General features: G+C 35.7%; 1 protein-coding gene across 3 annotated transcripts in view; it reads left to right on the top strand.

The window, feature by feature from the left end:
* Positions 1 to 22,459, top strand: part of UCHL3 (ubiquitin C-terminal hydrolase L3) — a 94,734-nt gene that overhangs the window by 53,477 nt on the left and 18,798 nt on the right. The window lies entirely within an intron of this gene.

Raw genomic sequence — 22,459 nt, 5'->3', positions numbered from 1 at the left:
CATGCTTATTGTTTTTCCTGCCCTTTGTTTACCTATCTGTTATAGCTAATAGTACCCTATCCCATATTCCATGAGCTTGATCTGAATTCTGCCAAGAAGTAGCAGTGTGACCCTAGACAACCCACTTTTCCTCCCTTGGCCTTGGTATCCTTATCTCTGGAGGAAAGAAGTTAGATTAGATGACCCAACATGTCAGTTCTCACTCTAATGAACGACTCAAAATGTAATTAAATACCAGAAAGATTCTTGACCAAGAAGACAGTCTGGTGTAGTGGAAAGAGTGCTGATCTAGTAGTCAGAAGAGACTTGTGTTTGAATCCTGTTTCTAACATTTGCTAGGACTATAACCCTAGGCAAACCCCTTAACCTCAGCTTCCTCATCCCTAGAAGTGGGATTCATAATATCTTTAAGTATTAACTTGTTGTAAAGCTTAAATGAGATCATTTATATAAAACATTTCACAAATCATAAAATGCTATATAAATGTCATTTGTTATTAAAAGGTTGGGAATAGATATACTAGAATATGGCACTAAACCAGGATTGATAAACTGGATAAAATTTCATTGTGTTGCTCAGAAAATAAAATTCTAGACTTCTTAGCTGCCTTAGTAATAAGAGCTGACATTGAGGTAGTGATAGAAGGTTATAAAGTGATTTTTGTGCCTTACTTAATTTTTATCCTTACAGCAGCCTTGTAAAGTGGCTAATGCAGGTACAGTTGTCATTATTTTACAGATGTGGAAACTGAGGCTAAGATCTTGAGTGACTGACATAGGTGACTTACTGGTGATCTAGTAATTAGTAGGGGAGCTAGGCAAGAGTTCTCCTGTTTTCACGCCTGGTGCTTATTTCACTACAAATGTTGCTTTATCTGATGATAGGAAATGAAAAGGAAGTTATTTTGGGGAAGAAATAGGGACTTGAAGCTTTCTTCTGGTTGAGTGGTGGTCACCTCTTCTGATGAATCCCACATTTACCACTGTGCCCTGTGCTGATTATTGCTGAAAGATTAAGGCAAAGATTGGCCTCTCTGGTCGGGAACCTCCTCATATCAAAATATGTTACTCAGAATTCATCTTCTTGTTAATAGTGAAATTGCCAATAATATAACCATGTGGAGTTGTACTAATTTTGTAGCTGACCATCTAGGGCAAATGACCTAATATCTCCCAACCCTGCTCCTTGCTTGCTGTGTGACTTTGGACAATAATAACAGTGACTGTTTATGTGGTGCTTTAAAGTTTGAAAAAGCACTTTACATGTATCCGCGAAGTAACTGTTGGGTGTCCCTGTTTTACAGATAAAGAAAGGGAGATGCAGAAAGGTCAAGTAACTTGCCCAGGGTCACAGAGCAAGTATCAATGCCTGGAACTCAGTAGGTGCTTAATAAACACTTGTCGACTGCCCTCCAGATCCACCAGTGTTTCCTCTGTCACATATATTGCCTTTCAGGTCATTTCCCCTAGTGGAGCCTCACCTCTCTTGTTTATGAAATGACAGGATTTGAGTAGATGATCTTTAAAGTCCTGTGCAGCTCCATATCTGTGGTTCTGTGGTAGGAGAACAGGCAGAAAGGTAGGAGGAGTAGAAGCAGAGAAGAATGTGATTTTATTAAGCTAGAAGTTCAGTGGAATGGAGACAGAAAGCATTATGGTATATTTGAGCTTAATGTAGATCTCTTTTGAATTTAGCAGAAAACAAGGCCAGAAAAAAAAATTGCTGGAGATTTGGTATTTATTAAAAATTTAGAGAGGAGTGAGGATAATATGAAGAAAGTTGTCCCAGATGTTAAAATGGTTAAAATAAGCCTTAAAAGCTGATTGTTAAATCTCCTGTCACCATTTTATGTGTGTGTATAAACTTATCTGTTTTTCCCCTTAAAATGTTCCAGAGTAGACAGCATGCTCCAGGCTTACACTTATAAAATGTGTCCATGTCTGAAAGAAATAATTAAGTAGTAAACTAATCATTGGCCTAGAGACAAAAATCGGGATAGAAGAGTTAACTTTTTAGTCTTGGAGGCCTCCCAGTACATGGAATCATTTTGTGGGTGACTTTGTATTTAAAATGCTAATAAATTAGAGCTTTAGTTATTAGGCTATTGCATTCACAAAGGAAAATTATTATTGAAAAATGCAGATTTTGCATAACCAATATTTGAGAGCTGCAACTTTTATCTCTTGAAGGTAAGTTAATAAAACATTACTTGGTAAAATTTAAATTTTTGATTCTTTTTATACATACTTGACTGAGCAGTGTATGTTCAGGTTCTTTCTATAATAGTATTCTAAGTTGAAATATTTCAATTATTGGTTATTACCTTTGAATAAATAATAATAGCATTTATGTAGTGCCTACTATGTAGCAGGCACTGTGCTAAGTGCTTTACAAGTGTTGTTTAATTTGAACCTCACAGTAATCCTAGGGGATAAGCGAGGCAAACAGAGGTTAAATGACTTGCCCAGGGTCACACAGCTAGTTTTATCTGAGACCACATTTGAGCTCAGTTCTTACCAGCTGTGCACTATGCACTGCATTGTCTACTGTAGTGCTACCTAGCTGACTAAATGTTTGAGATTTCCCTGTTTTAATATACATTTCATGAATAATTAAAATCTGATTCATTTTATATAAACAGAAAGTTTTATATTCTGCTAGTGTGATCTTAATTACAACTTAGGACACTTCTTTAACATGAATTTCTGCAGCTGTGCTTGGTAAATGCTGCAGTTCATGAGATCTAGATTACAGAAAGCTGTGTATTTGTCCAGTGACCAAAGGGCTTGATCACATGTGTACAGAAGTAGGAGGCTGGAATCTATACTGACTAGAATGCTTTAGTGTGGAAATAGGGCTGGTTGCTGATTTTTAAGATTATTAAGAATGTTTATTAAATTGGAAACATTTTTGTAGTGCTTTTTACCACTCTCAAAAACGCATCTTTGTTGAATGACAATAGATTCTTAGAGTTGGAATGGAAATTATCATAATTTAAATTTTACTCCTCCCTAAAGGTAGAGAGATGGTAAATTCGCACATAATAATGCTGACATTTTAAAAAGCATTTCAAGATTTAGTATGTACTTCTCTTAAAACAATCCTGTGAAGTAGGTAGTGCAAATATCCCCATTTTACTGAATAGAAAAGTGAGGCTTAGAGAATTAACTTTCCCAAAGTAACATGGCTAGTAAATGTTAGAGCCAGAATTTGAATCCACGTCTCTTGTCTGTGACTCCAGAGTTCTTTTCTGAGAGAATTAGGTGGTGTAGTGGCTGGAGTACTGACCTTGAGTCAGGAAGACCTAAATTCAAATCCTGCCTCAGTCACTTAACTAGCTTTTGTGACTCTTTGCAAGTCGTTTGTGACTCTCTAAACCTTAGTTTCCTTATTTGTAAAATGGGGATGATAATAATAGCTCCTTCTTCCCTGGGTTATTGTGAGGATCACATGAGAAAATTTTAAAAGCACTTAGCACAGTGGCTGGCACATAGTAAGTGCTATATATGTTAGTTATTATTATTATTAATTTCCTAAAGCTAAGCTTCTTCATTATCATTATATTGCTTTCAGTTTCAGGCCCCTTCCTCTACCACACTTCCCTACTCCTTTTACATTGTTATCATGTGCGTTGTTTTCCTGGTTCTGTTTACTTCATTCTTATGGTTCATATTAATCTTTCCACTTCTGAATTCATCATATTAATAATTTAATATAGCATAATAACATTCCGTTACATTTATGTACTGTGATTTGTTTATCCAGTCCTGAGTTGATGGCCATCTACATTATATTCAGTTCTTTACTACAAGGAAATGCTTTTATGAATATTTTTTGGTGTATAGGGGAGACCTTTCTTTGGTCTCTTTATGTGCCTAGCATTGGAACCACTGGGTCAAGGAATATGTACATTTCATTCACTTTTCTAAAATATAATTCCAAGTTATATAGTTTTAAAAAAAACAACAACCAAGAAATGCAAGACTTCACATTTATCCTTGCTCAATTTCATCTCATTGGTTTTGAGATCTATTAAGTGAAAAGCCATATAGTGAAAATGGCAAGAGCCCTGAACTTAAAGTAACTTTGAATCCTGTCTTTGCCGTTTACTACTTTTGCAACTTTAAATAAATCATTTAATCTTTCTGATTCTCACTTTCCTCATCTGTGAAATGAAGGATGATCCCTAGCGTTCCTTCAAGTTCTTATTAACTTAATTTATGTAGTTACGCCTGCTAATTCATGAAATTGTTTATAGTATTTCATAGTTCTCTAGCTGTCTTTGTACTTTTGTGCCTTTTCTAGTATATTTTCTCAGGAATCCTATGTACATTTAATACTTATTGATGTATAGTTTCATGAAAATTGAAATATTTGCTCCTGACCTAAATGACAAATATAATGATATGATACTTGTAGGAAAACTGGGGGTAGGAGTGGTTAGTAATTAAATATAGTACAATTCAGTGATTTCAACATGTTATCTTCATGAGAAGTATCTCAAAGGTACTACTGTGGATTTGTGGTGAACTTAATGAATATTATCTCATCATATAGCAGGAGCCAATTGTTGAAGCTTAGCTTTACTACAACCTCAGATAGTTAGTTCCATATTGTTTTCCATTGTTGCATTTCTCAAACCAAATTATTTAAAATATATTTGAAGACCACCCATTGTTCAAGAGGAGAGAAGCCAGATGTTTCTTTGGTATGATCTTTAAAAGATATTGAAAGATATCGAGAGAAAATAAGTTAATATTTAATAAATTACAGCAGTGATAATTTAACTTTATTGGTTAGATAATAAATAAATACCAGTTTGTATAAAGTGCTATTTTTCTCTGCTTGGTTCTAGGATAAATTACTGTTATTATTCTTTTTTAGAAATGGAGCATTTATTTAGTACCTGTGGTATGCTAGGTACTTTATAATTCCTGTTCTCAAGGAGTTTGTTTTTCTGAAGTGAATGGGCAAGGGCATGATGGATGAGTAGAACATGAGGTCTATATCAGTGGTGAAAATAATTAGATGCACCAGTTCTATTTATATTCAGTGTCATTTTACTCAAGTAATTTTTGTGTTTGTAGATAATTAAGCCATTTTTTTGTTGATTAAAAGTTATAAAGAATGGTCCATGATCACTTAAAGTAAAAAATCAATAAACAAATTCATTCACAGAAGAATTGAGTTTTTATAAAAGTCACTTACATTTGTTCCAAACTATTGAGGAGATAGCTTCAGAAGTTCTCAAGTTACTTTCTAAAAGTATTTGTTTTTTCTTCCCTTTGAAGCAAGGGAGGATGTTTAGGAAGAAAAATAGTCAACATATAATTAAATGGTTTTTTTAGTTCCTAATTACCCTGAGGGAGACAGATGGAACAATAAGTAGAACTCTGATGAAAATGTCATATGTAATTTAAATTGTTGCTATTATAGTTCAGTTTGGAAAGTACTGAAATGGTCTACTTTCTTATATTTTTCTTTGTTTTTCTTCATTCTTATTTTGTTTTCTTTTTACATTCTGTTGCATCTAGGACTTTGAGATGGGTTGGAATAGTTTTTATTTGTTTTTGATTATTTTAATTTTGTTTCACTTTCAAACAGGTAAAAATTATTTTGTGACACTGGGACAACTCATTAGTTTTGCCTTTTACTCTTTTTCTACTTCTTTGCATCTCTTCTTTCTTGACTTCTTTTCTCTCCTCCCATCGAGCATGTGACTGAATATTTGCAGTGGGTTGGATGCTGTTTTATGGGAAAGGGAAGGGGTATTCAGAATTACTCAGAGTATAAGGCAAATGCACGGGACTAGAACAAATCAAGCTCCCACTTTCACAAATTTCTACGTTTGGGTGTTAATATAATAATCAATTCTGCTTTGTGAAATATAACTTAAAACTAAATTATGCACATGAATTGAGGTCCTGAAAAATTGACATGGCTATTCTTCATTGATATTGCAGCTCTTTTTTTTAGGTAATCTTAGTCTCTTGTCCTAGAAAGGATCAGGAGCCTCTTCTTGCCAATCTCATGGTTTTGAAAATAGAAATGAATCATTGCTTTAAATTACTATTTACTTTAAAAGAAAATACACAGGTGCATTTCATCAAATGTCCCCTCTAGACTTTGACAGAAATAATTCTTATACACAGTGATTTGCTTCAGGAATAGAAAGAGAGCTAAGACTGGTAATTTTTATGCCCTTTCTCCCTTTTTCCCCTCTTCTGGATTTGGGAGTGATGGGAGATCTGTAGAGGCAGAAAATCAAGAAACTGTAATTTACTTGGAATAAATTGGAATCTTGTTGCAGGGGAGAGGAGGGAGGTGTTAGCCTAAAGTTATAAAAATGAGTTGTATGGAGATAGTTTGGCACATTGGTGACAGTAAGCTTGAGTAGATTGTTGAGACACTGATTATATGAATAGTGGTTTTTAATTTGGTAATGGTAAACTGATGACAAAATTTTAAATGTCTGCAAGTTTCTTTCAAGAAACCTTTTGAGTTTCTGGGCATTCTGTTTTTATTAACTGAGAAATGTCGGGGGAAAAACTTGCCATTATCCAACTTTTCCATGGAATATGTGGTGGTATTTTGTGTATTTTGACACATATCCCATACATCCCATATTTCTCTCCCCCCCCCTTCTTTTTTGCCAGTGATCACTGTAGGAAAGTTTTCTTTTTCTTTTCCATGGTTCTAATTTTACTTATTTTAACTTTGAACCTTAATTTTTTATTTAATTTAGTATTTTGGACTAATACTTTTAAAACCAGAAAGTAGTTCAAAATTACCTAGACTCTAACTATAATTGTATTTTTTTTTTTATAAAAATCTCATTTTTATTCATTCCTTTGCAAGGTATTTTTCAAAATAGTCATTTTTCATTTCCCTTCAAGGCATTTAAAGTTTTTATTTTCCATGTACACTTTATGGTATATGTAAACTATCTAAATAACAATTCTAGATGCATATATTGTATTTGATTAATAGCTGACAAAAGGAACCAATACAAAAGTTATAAACAATTCAGAAAATAAAGATTGGAACTTGTAAATAACAAGTAAGCATAACTCACTGAGTAGGGGAAAAAAACAGTGAAGTGAAAAGAATCTGAAGAAAAGCTAAAAATATTTCACAGAGTTTGAGAGTTAGAGGGACCTCAGCCATTTAAAATCTTATGTGAAAGGAAATCCCACTACAATGTATGAGAAAAGTCATTAACCAGCTTCTACTTAAAGACCTCCAAGAAGATGAACCTATTCTCTCCAGGTAGCCCATTCCACTTCTGCACATTTCTTGTTAAGAAGGTTTTTTTTTCCCCTGACAGCAAGCCTAAATTTGTGTTTTCGTAACCCCTACATGTTGTTACTCTGAAGCCACAGAAAACAAGTTTCGTCTCTTTTCCACATGATATCCACAAGCATCCTTTATGTGCTTGAAAATTTTCTTCCAGTAACTTGGAATTCCAGGATTCAGGGTTGATTTCAGTATTACAAATTCCTTCTAGTAATGTTACTTTAAGCACGCTCTGTGAAGATAAGTGGTTAATTTTTGGGGATAATCTGAATACCTGTAGTACTTTTCAAGGATTTCTCTAAAAGCGAGGTTGAAACACTCTCCTTCTCCACCCTCACCCTCCATTTAAGGGTGTTATAGGTGCCAGAGGATGAGCCACAGTTCTCATCATGAAATATAATTTCACTAGGGGAAGTGTCTAGGTCCCATTGATTTTTGAAAAAAAGTTTTATTGAAATCATTTCCCATTATATACCTCCTCTCTCAACCATGGAATCCTTTATAAAAGAAAATGGGTTAAGCAAAATCAAGGAAGCAACCACATCTGATAGCATAGAAATAGTTCACATCCATTTCATTTTAGAGAGGAGACAACAGATTCATAATTTGTTATCAAGGATCAAGATTTGTCAATGCAATTAATCTAGGTTTAGCTGCCTGTTAGAGTTGTTTTCATTTATATTTGATAATCATTATGCAGTTGTTCTCCTGGTTCTGCTTATTTTATTTAGTATCAGTTTATATTATTCTTTCCACATTGCACTGAATTCCTCTTTTGTCCTTACTTATAGTGCATATATTATCCTGCTACATTTATATATCATAGTTTTTTTAGCAACTGCCCAATCACTGAGCACCCACTCTTATTACCAGTTTTTTTTTCCTGTCGTGAAAGAAGGTTGTGATGAATATTTTAGTATATGTGTCATTGAATTCTATGCTCAGTAATAGGATCACCAAGTCAAAAAAAATGAATAGTGACTTTTTTCACATAATTCCCATAAACCCTAGTAGGGTTTAATTTCTTTGAGGGCATAGATTTTCTTTTTGTATCCCTACCGCTTAGCACAGTACCTTGCATGTGGGCACTTAATAAATGCTTGATGGATGAAGGAACACTTCCAAACAATACTTTTTCAGAGTATCATTCATTTTTTAAACGGTGTAGAAGAATTTCATACTGTATGGGACTACAGCTCCAACCTGCTGACTCCAGAAAAATTAATAGACAAAAATACATTGATTCCATCACCATGTCTCAGTAGTTTAACCAGTGCAAAGTTGTCACCACAACAGAGGCCAAAAAAGCCCAGAAATCACCGGGGTCAGCAGATATTCAATCTCTATGCCAAGTGAAGAAACTTGGCAGCTAAGCAGTGCCCAGTTAGAGTACAATTTCTTTTGTAAAGAAAAATTGGAAAAGAATGAGATAACAAGTAGTACAAAACATTAAAAAAAATTTGAGAAGAAAAGGAGCATGAAGAAAACTTGGGAAAGATCTAGTAATTCTAGGTAATCACCAAAAGCATTTCTAGATTTAACAAGGACAACAGCAAACAAATAACTGAAACATCTCCCAATGACTTATTTTCATCATCAAAATGATGGACTCCTCTCAATTGAATTCACTTACATCAGATTAAATTGAGAAAGGATCACATCCCATACTGGAGTGATTTTGACATGATTTAGGGGGCATTTTTTAAGATTTTTAAGATTCCCTAAGGAATGAGAGGTTCCAAAAGAAAGGAGAAAAAAGTTACAAATGGTTCTTTTACCCCAAAAAGATGGTTGAAATGATTTCATTTATTACCTATAATCATACTTTCCTGTTTCTTAAAACTTTTAAAAGTGGTCTGTAATGAATCAAGTATATGTTTAATGAAAACAAACAAACAAAAAAACCAGTTAAGGCCCTTGTAGATGATAACAGACCACAATCATATAACTCACTGACAGATATAGTTAGTAAATCTCAACTATGTTTATTGTTTGTTGATTTTTTAAAAGCCTTTGGTTGGGTAGAACATTATGCATCCTTATTTTGAGTCCTCCTAAAACAAGGTGTTTTCTCCACCAACATAAAATTTTACAAAATGCCATAACAAATGTGATTACATGGAAAACTTTGTTCAGCAGTACTTTTAGTGTTGATTGATATCGAGTGAAGCATTTAACTGAGAGACAAGCTCAACCACAATGTATGCCACTGTTATGAAAAGGAATTGCTTTGAGTCCACATACTTAAAAATAATGTTTCATTTCCTACATTACTATTGCTTCCAAACTCTTATAACAAGTACAGCTAAGCAGAACAGTTCAACACATTGGCTGTTACTGACAATATGCCTAATTCTGCACCTGTAGTCCAACACCACTCTGTCAAGAGGAGGGAGACATGCGTCACCATTGGTCCTTAAGATTCCAAGTAGAAGAATTCTTTATCAATGGTAAGGTTCTCCAGATATTCCTATGTACAGATGAAATTGTACTAATTGCATTGATCCCCAGCACACTGCAAGGCTACCTCAATGAAATCTGTGGTAATTCAAGGGCGATTGGTCCAACCATCCATTGGAAAAATAAAGGAAATAAAGAACACATATTGCTCAGATTAAAATATATAGCTGGACTAGTAGCCCATTGAGGTGGTCCATATTTATACATGCATATAGACACACAGATGTGTATATGTGTGTATTTCATACAGGTGATGCTTTTGAACAATGAACTAGGACCAGAATTGAATAGGTGGAGATTAGGCAGGACCGCTTTTGGGAAATTTTGTAAGACTTCAATTATCCAAGACTGCTTTCTGCTGAAAAGTCCATCTCTTTAACACCAATATTCTCCTGGTGGTGCTTTATGGCTATTTATCATGAAACCCTGTGGATCTCAGAAGAATCAGTATTGCATGTGACCATCAGGGAAGTGGAAAGATATATGATGGGTATAAGTAGGCTACGGCCTTTTGCAAACAATGACTTGCAGGCAAGAAATGGCATTAAAGGAATAACAACATACATAACCAAAAAAGGAGGTCGGCCAGACATACAGGAAGAATCAAAGACAATAGATAGCAAACCCTAGTATTCAGTTGGTCCCTGTGAGATATTTTTAAAAGCCAAAACCAATGCATTTGGGGGATCATCTGTGGAAGATTTGTAGTAAGGAATAAAAATGATCCTGAATGAGATGTGATCTGCTGTAATGTAGGGAAGTACCCACACTGATACGATAATGTTCAACCTAAGTATTCAAGTATGATCGGAGAAGAACAACTGCTTATGCTTGCCTACTTGGTGTCAGTCATTTGGGCAATGAAGACTTACTGACTTTAAAGCATAGAAATTGGAAGGGATATGACAGGTCCCCTAGTTCAACCACCCATTCCATCCAGGACCTAGTGTCCAAGAGCTACTGCTCAGATACTTCAAGGAACAAGGAGCAAACTACAATGCAGCCTGCTGTTTCGAGGAAGATCTTATCGTTACAAAATTCTTCCTTACATCTGCTGTCTTATAATTTCTACCCGTTAGGCACATAGTACATGCCATCTTTAATAATGTCATAGAGGGAATTTGGCTAAAGTTTAGATTGGACTTGATAGATTCTTAAGGTCTTTTCCAACTCAGGGGTCCATTTTCCACGAACACTAAGTCTTTTTTTTTTTCAATATAGTCATTCCCAGTTCCTTCAGATGGTCCTCATGTGACATAGTTTGAGTTTTTTTTTGTCATTCAAGTTGTCCTATTCTCAGATCTTCTTTGTTACTGTCCCTCTATAAATGCCCTGTCTAGAACTTCTGAACATAGTAATTCCAGGTGGGATTTGACTATCATGGAACTATTCTTGATAGTTTCAGTAACATAGCCTAGGACTTCATTAGGTTTTTAAGTTGCCATGTCACACAAATGTTGAATTTGGCAGATGATTAACTAGAACCATTCCTACAGTATGCTTAATCCAACTTAATCCATCAAGCATTTATTGAATGATTACTGTGTTCAAGGCCTGAGGGATTAAAAGACAAAATGAAAAAGAGATCCTCAACAGAGAGGGTGTAGAGATAGAAGTAGAGAATCCGTGAAAAAGACAAGATGAGGGGGAAAAGGCTTACAGGCTTTTGAAAGGCTTCCTGTAGGAGATAACACATCTACTGAGCCTTAAAAGAAGCTAGGGATTTAAAGAGTTAGAGATGAGGAGGGAAAGAAGGCTTGAGTATGGGGATAGCTTGTGCAGACACATAGAGGCAATAGTTAGTTGAGTTCAAAGGATAGCAAATAGGCTGGTTTGGTTGAAATGTAGAGTTCATAAAGAAGAAAAATTGCAGTGAGTCTAGAAAGGTAGGTAAGAGCCAAATTATGAATGGTTTTAAATGCCAACTGATAATTTATTATTTTGTTCTAGAGGTTATTGGGTGCCACTGAAATTTCTTGAGCAGGGAAGTAACATAGCCAGATCTGTATCTTTACAAAGATTATTTTGAAAGGTAGGTGAAGAATGGAATGAAGAGGGAAGAGGTCAGAGCCTAGAGTGTAATTAGTAGCCTCTTGGAGGTGATAAGGACCTAAATTTTGATGGTGCCCACGTGAGTGGAGAAAAGGGGTAAGATTCAAGATAAACTATGGATGCAGAATTGGCAAGACTTGGCAACTGAATAGATATGAGGGAGTGTAAGAGGAAAGTTAAAGATGATCTTACATTATGAACTTGGGTGACTGAAAGAATGAGGGAATGATGTAATAGAAATAGAAAAGTTGAAGGGCATAGAGGGAAAGATAAAGGATTCCATTTTGGATATACTGTACTTGATATGTCTAAAGGACAGGTCACTTAGATATATTGAACAAGACCTTGATTATGTGAAATTTAGGAGAAAGATTATGGCCGGATATAGATCTGGGAGTCATCTGAATAGACATAATAATTGAACACATAGGAGTCAAAAAGATCACCAACAGAGAGGGTGTAGAGAAAGAGAAAAATAGCCTATGAAAAAGACAAGATTAGGGACAGTGGACATGGATTTCTTGCTAAATTCTGTTGTTTCTACCTTAATAACATTTTATTTGTGTGGCCTTCTGTTCAGTCACATAGCCTTACCCTAGTTCAGGACCTTGTTACTGTTTGACTAGCTTGTTGCCTTCTAATTAATTGGTCTGCTTTCTCAAATCTGCCTCCACTTTAATCCATGGTCTACTCAGCTGCTGAGGTGATGTTTCCTTTTTAATCTTTCTTTTCATTTAATTTTTAATTCCCACATTGTCCATGTTCATAAATGTTTGTCTCATTTTACATTTTGAATCCATCTCTATTCTGTCAGGAGACTGGAAGCAGAGTTCATTATCAGTCCTCTGGGATCATGGTTGATCATTGTATTGGTTAGAGTTCTTGAGTCTATCAGAGGTGTTTGTACAATGTTGTTGTCATTATGTAATTTGTTCTCCTTTTTCTTCTTACTTTACTGCATCAGTTCGTACAAGTCTTGGTGTTTTCTGAAACCTTCCCTTTCATTGTTTCTTAAAGCACAGTAGTATTCCATTCCATTCTTACACCATGATTTGTTCAGCCATTCTCTAATTGATGAGCACCCTCTTAGTTTCTAGTTCTTTGCCACTTAAAAAAATAAGTATTTTTTACAGATGAGTCCATTTTCTCTTTCTTGGATCTTTTTGGGTAATAGGTAAAGTGTATTTTCTGAAATTTAGATATAACCATATCATTTTCTGCTCATTAAGCTCCAGTAGTTCCACCTTCAGGATAAAATATAAATTTCTCTATTTGGTATTTAAAGCTCTTTATAACCTGGTAAAGCTCTTTATAATCTTTTCCTTTGTTTTCAGGCTTCCTGTACTTCTCTTCATGTACTACATGATCCATTTGCATGAACTATTTGCGGTTCTTTAACGTGAAACTCCATCTTGTGACTATAGGCCAGGTTAAAAATTTCTAGTTCCTTAAGAAACAGCAACAATTCTATTAGACATTTCAAACTAGATGTTTTGGAGTCATCTCAAAATCACCATATTTGAAACTGAACTCATTATCTTGCCACCACCACCCCTGCCCCAAACCCTTCCCTTTTCCAGACATCACTATTTATTTTGAAGACACTAATATTCTTCCATTCTCCCAAGTTTTTATCCTCAACTCCTTGCTCTTCTCCATCCTGCATGTTCAATAAGTTGCCAAATCTTTTTTTCTTTCTACCCCCACAACATCTCTCACATCTGTCTTACCCTCTTTCTACTCACAACCTTAATTCAGGCTCTCATCAGGCCTCACCTAGATTATTGTAATGGCCTTCTAGTTGGTCTTCTTAACTTTTACTGTTCTAGTCCATTCTGGACTCTGTTGTCAGAATAGTTTTCCCTAAGTACAGAGCTGCCCATGTCACCATGTCACTTCCATATTGAATCAAATTCAGTGGCTTCATTTTGCCTCAAGGATCAAATATTAACTCCTCATTTTAGCTTTTGAAGTTAGAGAGGATTCACAACTGGCCCTAACCTATCTTTCCAACCTCATTGGGTACTACTTTGCTTCCTGTATATTGTAATCAATCCAAAGTGGCCTTTTGTTGTTGCTTGCTTCCCTGCAATTACATCCTGGGCCTTTTGTACCTCACATGTGAAATGCTGTCTTCTCTTCCATGTCTGGAATGCACTTCATCCTCACCTCTCCATCATGGTTCTTCTCTTCTCTCAGAATAAACTTAAACACCACCTTCTACGTGAAATCTTTCATAGTCCAACTACTAGTGCCCTCTTTCCCAAAATACTTTGTACTTGATTACTTTATATTTATTTGTATTCTTTTTATATTTAGTCTAGCTATGTCTACCTTATTGCCACTTTTGCCCTACCAAGCCTTAGCTTTGGATTGCTCTCGTTATCTGTTGTGTCTCCTCCATTCCACAGGCTGCTGAATGATGCTGGAGAGTATCATGAAACTGTGCTGACTAGGTCTTCTACAAATATATGTTACATAATCTCACCTGGGTCTTCATTGTAGCAAGGTAGTTCTTTTCACCTCCATTCATTATTCTACTTCTCATATTGCATTTTCCAGACAATTTCATCCCTCCTCCAATATCCCCTGACTTCTACTTTTCCCACTCTCTCAGCTGAGGACTTTGCCTCATATTTCACTGAAAAGTTGTGGGCATTTGCCAAAACCTCCCTCTTCCTTATTTCACTTTATTCAGATGCAGACTCTCTTCTCCTTCATCCCTATCTCACACAAAGAAATTCCCCTTCGAAAACTCTCTCCACATATCCCATTCTAACCCATGTTCCCCAGAAGATTGCCCCGTCTGTCATCCAGTTTTTTCACTAATCTTTTATCGTCTCCTTATCTGTTGGCTGCTTCCCTGCTGCTTACAAGCACACCCATATCTCTCACATGATCCATCTATCCCTGCTAGCTGTTATCCTGAATCTCTCCTCTTTTTCATGGCTGAACTTCTTCAGAAGGTAGTTGATAATCCGTGCCTCCACCTCCTTTCGTCTCCTCTCACTCCCTTTGTAACTTTCTGCAGTCTGGTTTCTGACTTCTACCATTCAACTGAAACTGCTTTCTCAAAAATTTTCCAAATCTAATGATCTTTTCTCAATTTTGGTCCTTTCTGACCTCTGTGTGGCTCTCTAGACAGTTAGGTGGTGCTGGGTTTGGAATCAGGAAGACCTGAGTTCAAATCTGGCCACGGACACTTCCTAGATGTGTGACCCTGGGCAAGTCACTTAACTTCTTTGTGCTTCAGTTTCCTCAGCTGTAAAACGAGGATCATTATAGCACCTACCTCCCAGGGTTGTTGTAAGGATCAAATGAAATATTTAGTAGGCACTTAATAAAGCTTATTTCTTTCCCTCCCCTTCTCTGTGAGACCACTCTTTCCTGGATCTATTCACATGCTCACTACCAGTTTCCCTTGCTGGTTCTTATCTATTTTGTGCCAGCTAACCATGAGTGTCTCAGTGGATGAATGAATGAAGCACTTTACCATTTTTGCCATTGTTGATAACCAATCACTATTATTGGTCATATTACTCTACCTTGAATACTAGCTGTCAATATTGTATGTCTTAAAAGAAAGGATGTATATATCTAACATTTGAATACTGTTACAAAGAAATGAGATTTAAGTGCCCATTTATTATTGTACTGTAACTACTGCTCTATCTTTAGTGTGAAGATTATTTTTTGGGGGGGGGCGTTTCACAATATTCTTTCCATTAAGTCATAACTCTCACCTTTAAGCCAATTGTTTTTTTTAGTTATGTTTTGGATGAAGTTGTCTATATTCTGAAAAAAACCAAAAACTAATTATTTTAGGTATCCTACCAGGTAAAAATCCCTTCATGTACAGAAAATTACATAGTTATAATGGCATTTTCCTTAATAACAGGATATAATTTAAATAAAGAAATTATTTGGGGATAGGCCACAGTGAATTTACTTTATTCTAATATTTTAAGAAAAATTTAGAGCCAAGTTATTATAACATACTTATGGCAAATCAGTTTCTTAGTGAAGAATGTTGATTTTGCAGTATGAGTCAAATCTGTTTTAGCTACCTCTTTGTCAATATTTGTCCATATTGATATATCTGAAGAGTAGGTTTTCACGATCCTTTTCTCTGTTGACAGTTTTACATATCTTTGTCCATCTTTTTTTTTTTTTTTTTGGGTGAGGCACTTGGGGTGAAGCGACTTGCCCAGAGTCACACAGCTCATTAGTGTTATGTGTCTGAGGCCGGATTTGAACTCAGACCTGATTCCAGGGCTGGTGCTCTATCCACTATGCCACCTCGCTGCCCCTGTCCATCTTTTCATAGACACACACATGATACACAAATTACATATTGAGTGAAAATAATTTACCTTTATGGAGGAACATACTGCTAATTGAAGATTTAAGGACTAGAAACTGAATGTGAAAGTTCTCTTGGGGGATAAGGACTCTGCCATGCATTAATATTAGTGGACATTTATAAACGACTTTTAAATAGCATGCAGTGCATGTGAAGCAGTATAGGATAGTGGAAAGATGGACCTAGGTTCTAGCCCTGCCACTACTTACCTATGTATGTGTCCTGGAATATCACAACTTGCCTAGGACTTGGTTTTTTTCACTTTGTAAAATGGAAGAGTTGAACTGGATCATCTTTAAAATCCATGCTGATTTAAAGGATAAGGCTATCTAAGTAGATACTTGCATATTTTTCAAACTTTGCTTAGACTAAAACTTTTGATATACTTGTCATCTTTACTGCTGTCTTTTGTAAGCAAAAAGGAATAACCAACATCTGCTATTCCTTCTCAACAATTTTCTCAACCTAAACAATTATGCAACCTGTGGCCAAAGAGAACTGTAAATAACAAGTCTTGTAAACTTCAGTAACAGCTATCGACCAAAAGAAAATCTGTATATGTACAGTCTTCTTGGAAGAGACCTTAGGATACATTATCAGGTGTCTTAATCATACACATATTCACTAACTGTCTTTGAATCTGAAGAAACATTGTAAACATGTATCCATAGTTAAATAATGTCCGTATAACCTCGGCTACCAAAGAAATTAAGCCGCAATTAAAATGCATAAAAATAACTTTTATGAATGTTTTCTTGCAGAGGAGAATTTAAGGATTCTCACTGAAGGTTCAAATAATTGAACTGCTTTTTAGTATTCCTAGGATTTTGAATAATATTAGGCATTCAGAGAGCCTATCCCATATGTGTGTTGAACTCAAAACGGCTACCAAGGTTTGTACTCTATTGAAAATTGATTTCGCAGCTACAGGCCTATATTATTGTTGTGCTGTTGCAATATATTTACTAGTCAGCTAGTAGGAGGGATGGGGAAAAGAAGGATAAAGATGGTTCCATAAATAATATTAATCAATCTTTCACTCACAGTAATGTTTAAACTTCTGGTGAAATGAATGTTTGCTTCATTGGAATTCTGTACCAAGAAGGTGAATGCTTTAGTTATTCTTCTAAAGATTATGGAAATATTTAAGAATATTAAACTGCCTCATTCATTTTAAAAAAATCAGTAATTTTATTAAAGAAAAAATACTTGGGGAGCAGCACTTATTATGATGTTAAGCTTTTTGTTGCTTCAGCAGCCCATCTTTTTAACATCAATAATTTTTGGTTGATGTGTGACTGTGAGTCATGGAACACCATGTTCTCAGAAGAATCACAGTGAGAAGCTAGCCAAATTGTAGGTGGACAAAGAAAGATGCTTAATAGGCATAGGTTGGATACAACATATTACTAACACTGATTTGCATTTAAGAATTCTGGTAAAAAATGTTGACTTATATTACCAAGTAAGTTCATGTATTGCTCTGGTAGTCACATGAAATCATTATAGTCTTTACTTTATCCCAGGCACTGCATTAAGCACTGGGAATACAAAGAAAGACCAAAAACACAATCCCTGCCCTCAAGGAGCTCACATTCTAATGGGGGAGACAACATGTAAAGAACTAGATAATATACAAGATATATACAGAGTAGATGGAGGACTCTTTGAAAGGGGAAGGCATTAGTAACTGAGGGGATAGGGTAGAAGTACCATACAGAAGGAGGACTTTTGACCTGCATCTTGAAGGAAATCAGATAAACTAGGAAGCAGGAATAATAACAACACCTAACATTTGTAGAGTGCCTGCTGTATGCCAGACATTGTGCTAATAAGCACTTTACAGATATGAGGATTAACTCACTCTAAGTTTGGGAGAATAAGTAGTACAAAGGCACAGTTAGGGGATATTGAGTGATATGTTCAAGGAACTAAAAGGAGTCCAGTGTTGCTGGAGTATAGAATGTATAGGAGAGAGTAAGTAAGAAGACTATAAAGTTAGAAGAAGACCAGGTTATAACAAATGTTAAATACCAAACAGAAGTTTCTGTTTGATCTTGGAAGTAATGGGAGTTTGTTGAGAAAAAGAGAGCTGACATGGTCAGACTTACCCATTAAGAAAATTACCTTGGTAGCTAAGTGGAGGATAGTTTGGAGTGGGGAGAGAATTTAGGCAAAGAGGTGGATTAGAAGGCTATTGGGTAGTCTAGGCAAGAGATGATAAGGGCCTGATGGAGGTTCTGTCGAAGAGAGGAGATATCCACACACAGAGTACACATACATATGTACATACATGTATTTATGTGTATGTACTTATGTGTATATATATGTGTACATATAAGAGAGGTTGTGAAGGTAGAAACTACAAGATTTGGCAATAGATGTATGGGGTTAGTACAAGTGAAGATTTGAGATTGGCAGCTAGGATATGAGTCTGGGGACTGGTAATATGGTGTTGCCCTCAACAATAATAGGGAAGTTAGGAATAAGAGACTACTTGTGGGGAAACATAATGAGCTCTGTTTTGGACATGTTGAGTTTGAGATGCTTATGGAACATCTCTTTTGAAATGTCCAAGAGACAGTTGGTGATGCAAGACTGGAGCTCAGAAAATGAAAGGGCTCAGTAGATCTAGGAATCACCTGCATAGAAATGATAATTGAACCCTTGGGAGGTGATGAGATCAAACTTATATAGAAGATTGTAGAGGGAGATGAGCAGCTAGCTCAGGAGAGGACCTTAGAGACACCCAGAGGAAGTGGGCATGACATGGATGAAGAACCAGCAATGGAGACTGACTGAGGAGGAGCATTTGAACAGAGAGGAGACCCAGGTGACAGCAATGCTGGGAAAACCTAGCGAAGAGAAGAGTCTTGCAGAAGGAGAAGGTGATGAGCAACATAAGATGCTGCAGAGAGGTCAAGAAGAATCAGGATTGAGAAAAGAACATTAAGTTCAATAATTAAGAGATGAGTGATAAATTTTGAGAAAGCATTTTCTAAAGTACTAAAAGGACCAGAGGAAGGCCTCCAATACAATGAATAAATCTTTGAAAGATTTACATGGTCAGAATCTCACAGAATTAGAAAGATGTAGGTGTAAGTTGTCTGCTGCTCCAGTGGAAGGGAATATACATACTGAGTATATTACTGTTCTATCAAAGGATGATAGTAATTGTTAAGTAGTGGATATGGTTCTTACTCTGTATTTTTATAATTTAGATCGTAATTTAAGCTTTTTTTTTTAACTTTAGGTCTTTCATTTTTTTGTGAGGCAATTGGGGTAAAGTGATTTGCCCGGGGTCACACGGCTAGTAAGTATCAAGTGTCTGAGGCCAGATTTGAACTCAGGTCCTCCTGATTCCAGGGCTGGTACTCTATCCATTGTATCACTTAGCTGCCCCAAGCTTTTATCTTTGAAAATAGGCTTCTGGTGGGCATACTTCTGGTCAATAATTATTAGATTTTAAAGTTGGTGTGTGTGAATTTAATCTTTGTAATTCCGAGAAGAAAGCTTTGGAAGTTTTTGATTCCTAAATAACACATTTTATATCATTTCTTTTATCTGTTGGAATGGTGGTAGTCATGAGTCCTTCTTTTATGCAGTGTTGCTCAACCAATGAATTTTGTTACTGGTTTGAATCTATGATTTGTGGCCTAAGCTTCAAATTGCTTTTGAAAAGTAGTGCTTTTTAAGATATCTATATCTATCTATCTGTCTGTCTGTCTATCTATCTATTTTAACTGCACTGGTAGAGAGCTTATATGAGGCAGCTAGGTGGTGCAGTGGATAGAATACTGAGCTTGTAGTCAGATCTGAATTCAAATATGGCCTCAGATACTTAACTAGCCTTGTGTTCATAGGCAAGTCACTTAACTTCTGTCTGCCTCAGTTTCATCATCTGTAAAATGCAGATAGTAATAGCATCTACCTTCCATGGTTGTTGTGAGGATGAAATCAGTTAATTTTTGTAAAATGATTTGCAAAACTTAAAAAATTATAGCTAGTTATTACTATTGGGATCCCTAGGTGGCACAGTAGATAAAAGGCCTAAAGTCTGAAAAAGACTCATCTTCCCAAGTTAAAATCTGATCTCAGATACTTACTATCCGTGTGACCTGGCAAAGTCATTTAATCTTGTTTACCTCAGTTACCTCATCTGTAAAATGAGCTAGAGAAGGAAATGGCAAACCACTCCAATATCTTTGCCAAGAAAACCCCAAATGGGGTCATGAAAGAGTTGGACGTGATTGAAAAACAACTGACAACAACAATTATTACTACTACTACTACTACTACTACTACTACTACTATTATTATAATGTACAGTCTCCATTTAGCTATAGGAGGCAGAAACAAAGGGAACAAGAATTAGATGGGAGAAATAATTGGTTCTTGTCCTGTTTCTTTCTATTTGGAATCTATTCTATTTCTTTTCGGATACCAATAACAGGATATGGTGATTGTTAGTTACAGATAATTGTTGAGCTTTAGCCTGAAATATTGATTCTATTCTAGAATGTTAGTAGTTTAAAAACTACTATTATTGAACGGAACTAACCATTACATGGGATGCTATTGCATCCTACTTTTTCTTATTTTTCATGATTTGTAAAATTTTTTGAGGAAATTCAAATCAGTAAATATTTTTTAGGAAATACTGTGTGCAGTGTGTTCTAGGTAGGGATTTGAGACTATAGCCTTCACAGTTTAATGAAAATTATATTTTTAAGGCAAAATTGACACAGTTCGATTTAGGGCTTGATTCTTACAGACCTCAAAATATTTCAGCCTAATAAGTGAGCACCCTTAGTTGGCCTTCCTTCCTTAGGAGGAAAACTACTAAAGATACCACTTTTCATATATTTACACATTGCTAATTTCAGGATCCTCTTTCACCTGGGAGGGAGGAGCCCTAAGACACCATCAAGACCTGGTTCACAGAAGGACTATAAAGATGTGCTTTGCAGTTGTTTGTTCACTCAATAATTCTTAAGTGCTTACCGGACACTGTACTAACTGCTAGGGAAGCCAAAAGAAGCGAAAGGTTGCCCTCAAGTTGTTAACAATCTAACGAGGGAGACAGCAAGCAAATAGGACAAATAAGAAATAATTAGAAGAAGGGAAGCACTAAAATTTTAGGAAGAGTTGGGAAAGACTTCCTGTTGAAGTTGGGATTTTAGTTTGAAGCCAGGAAAGCCATAGGTGAAGATGAGGAATGAGAGCGTTCCAGTCATGAGGGACAGGCTCAGAAAATGCCCAAAGGTTAAACAAAAATATGAAGGACCACTGTGTTCTGAGCACCTTGTGGACATAATAGTTTGGTGATCAGAACCTGAAGACTGTGCTCTAGTGTGAAGTTCTAGTGTTTTTGTGAAAGATTTCAAAACTCTGAAGAAGTTCCATAAATGATTACGTACTCTAGGTAGAACTTAACTAAAAGTAGAATTTATCACAAAATTTTAAAAATACCTAGGAAAAAATAGTTTATTTATTAAACTATGAGTTATTAAGTGCTAACTGTGCAAAACAATGAATTTGCCACAGGATGAAATACAGAGGTAATTAAAAAAATTTTTTTCTTGTTATTTGAAACTTAAAATCATCAAACACAAACATTTCCAAATACAAAGAACAGAAAAAAGAGGGTATACATAAAAATGCAGCTCTCTATGCAGCTTGTATTTTCAAAAATTATGTGCAGAATTTAGCATGTTAAATTCCCCAGAAAATTATACTTGGAAAATTAATCTGCTCCTTGCAAGAATAATTATTAACATTTATATAGTACTTTAAGATTTGCAGAGCATTTTTAGCATATTATTCCATTTGATCCTTGTAACTACCCCGTAAAGTCACTTCAGTCCTCTTGTTATATATAAGAAAATTGAAAATGAGAAAAGTTGTGACTTGATTGGGATCACATTGCTAGTAAATACCTGTAGTATGATTTGAACTTAAGTCTAACTGACTTTGGGTCAAGTGTTCTTTATCTGCTGTGCCAAGCCTACGGCTTAATTCTGTGTAAGGGAGACATTAGAGGCAGAGAGCTCAATTAGGAGGCTATTCCAGTAGTCTTAAGTAATGTTTGACAAGGGCCTAATCCTGAGTAGTGGCAGTAGGAATATTTGGGAGAAATAATAGGAATAATGGAGAGATGAAAAGCTGACAATACTCAGTGACTGATTAGATATGGGAGGGAGGTAAAGACGGGGAATTAAAGCAAGCACAAATTATGCTGAACTTTTGAATCTGTTACTGAGATAAACTATTAGTACTATTAACAT

The sequence above is a fragment of the Vombatus ursinus genome, unplaced genomic scaffold, assembly GCF_900497805.2.
Source record: "Vombatus ursinus unplaced genomic scaffold, bare-nosed wombat genome assembly UNPS02014942.1, whole genome shotgun sequence".
Lineage (NCBI taxonomy): Eukaryota > Metazoa > Chordata > Mammalia > Diprotodontia > Vombatidae > Vombatus > Vombatus ursinus.
This window is presented reverse-complemented; position numbering and strand designations above follow the sequence as displayed.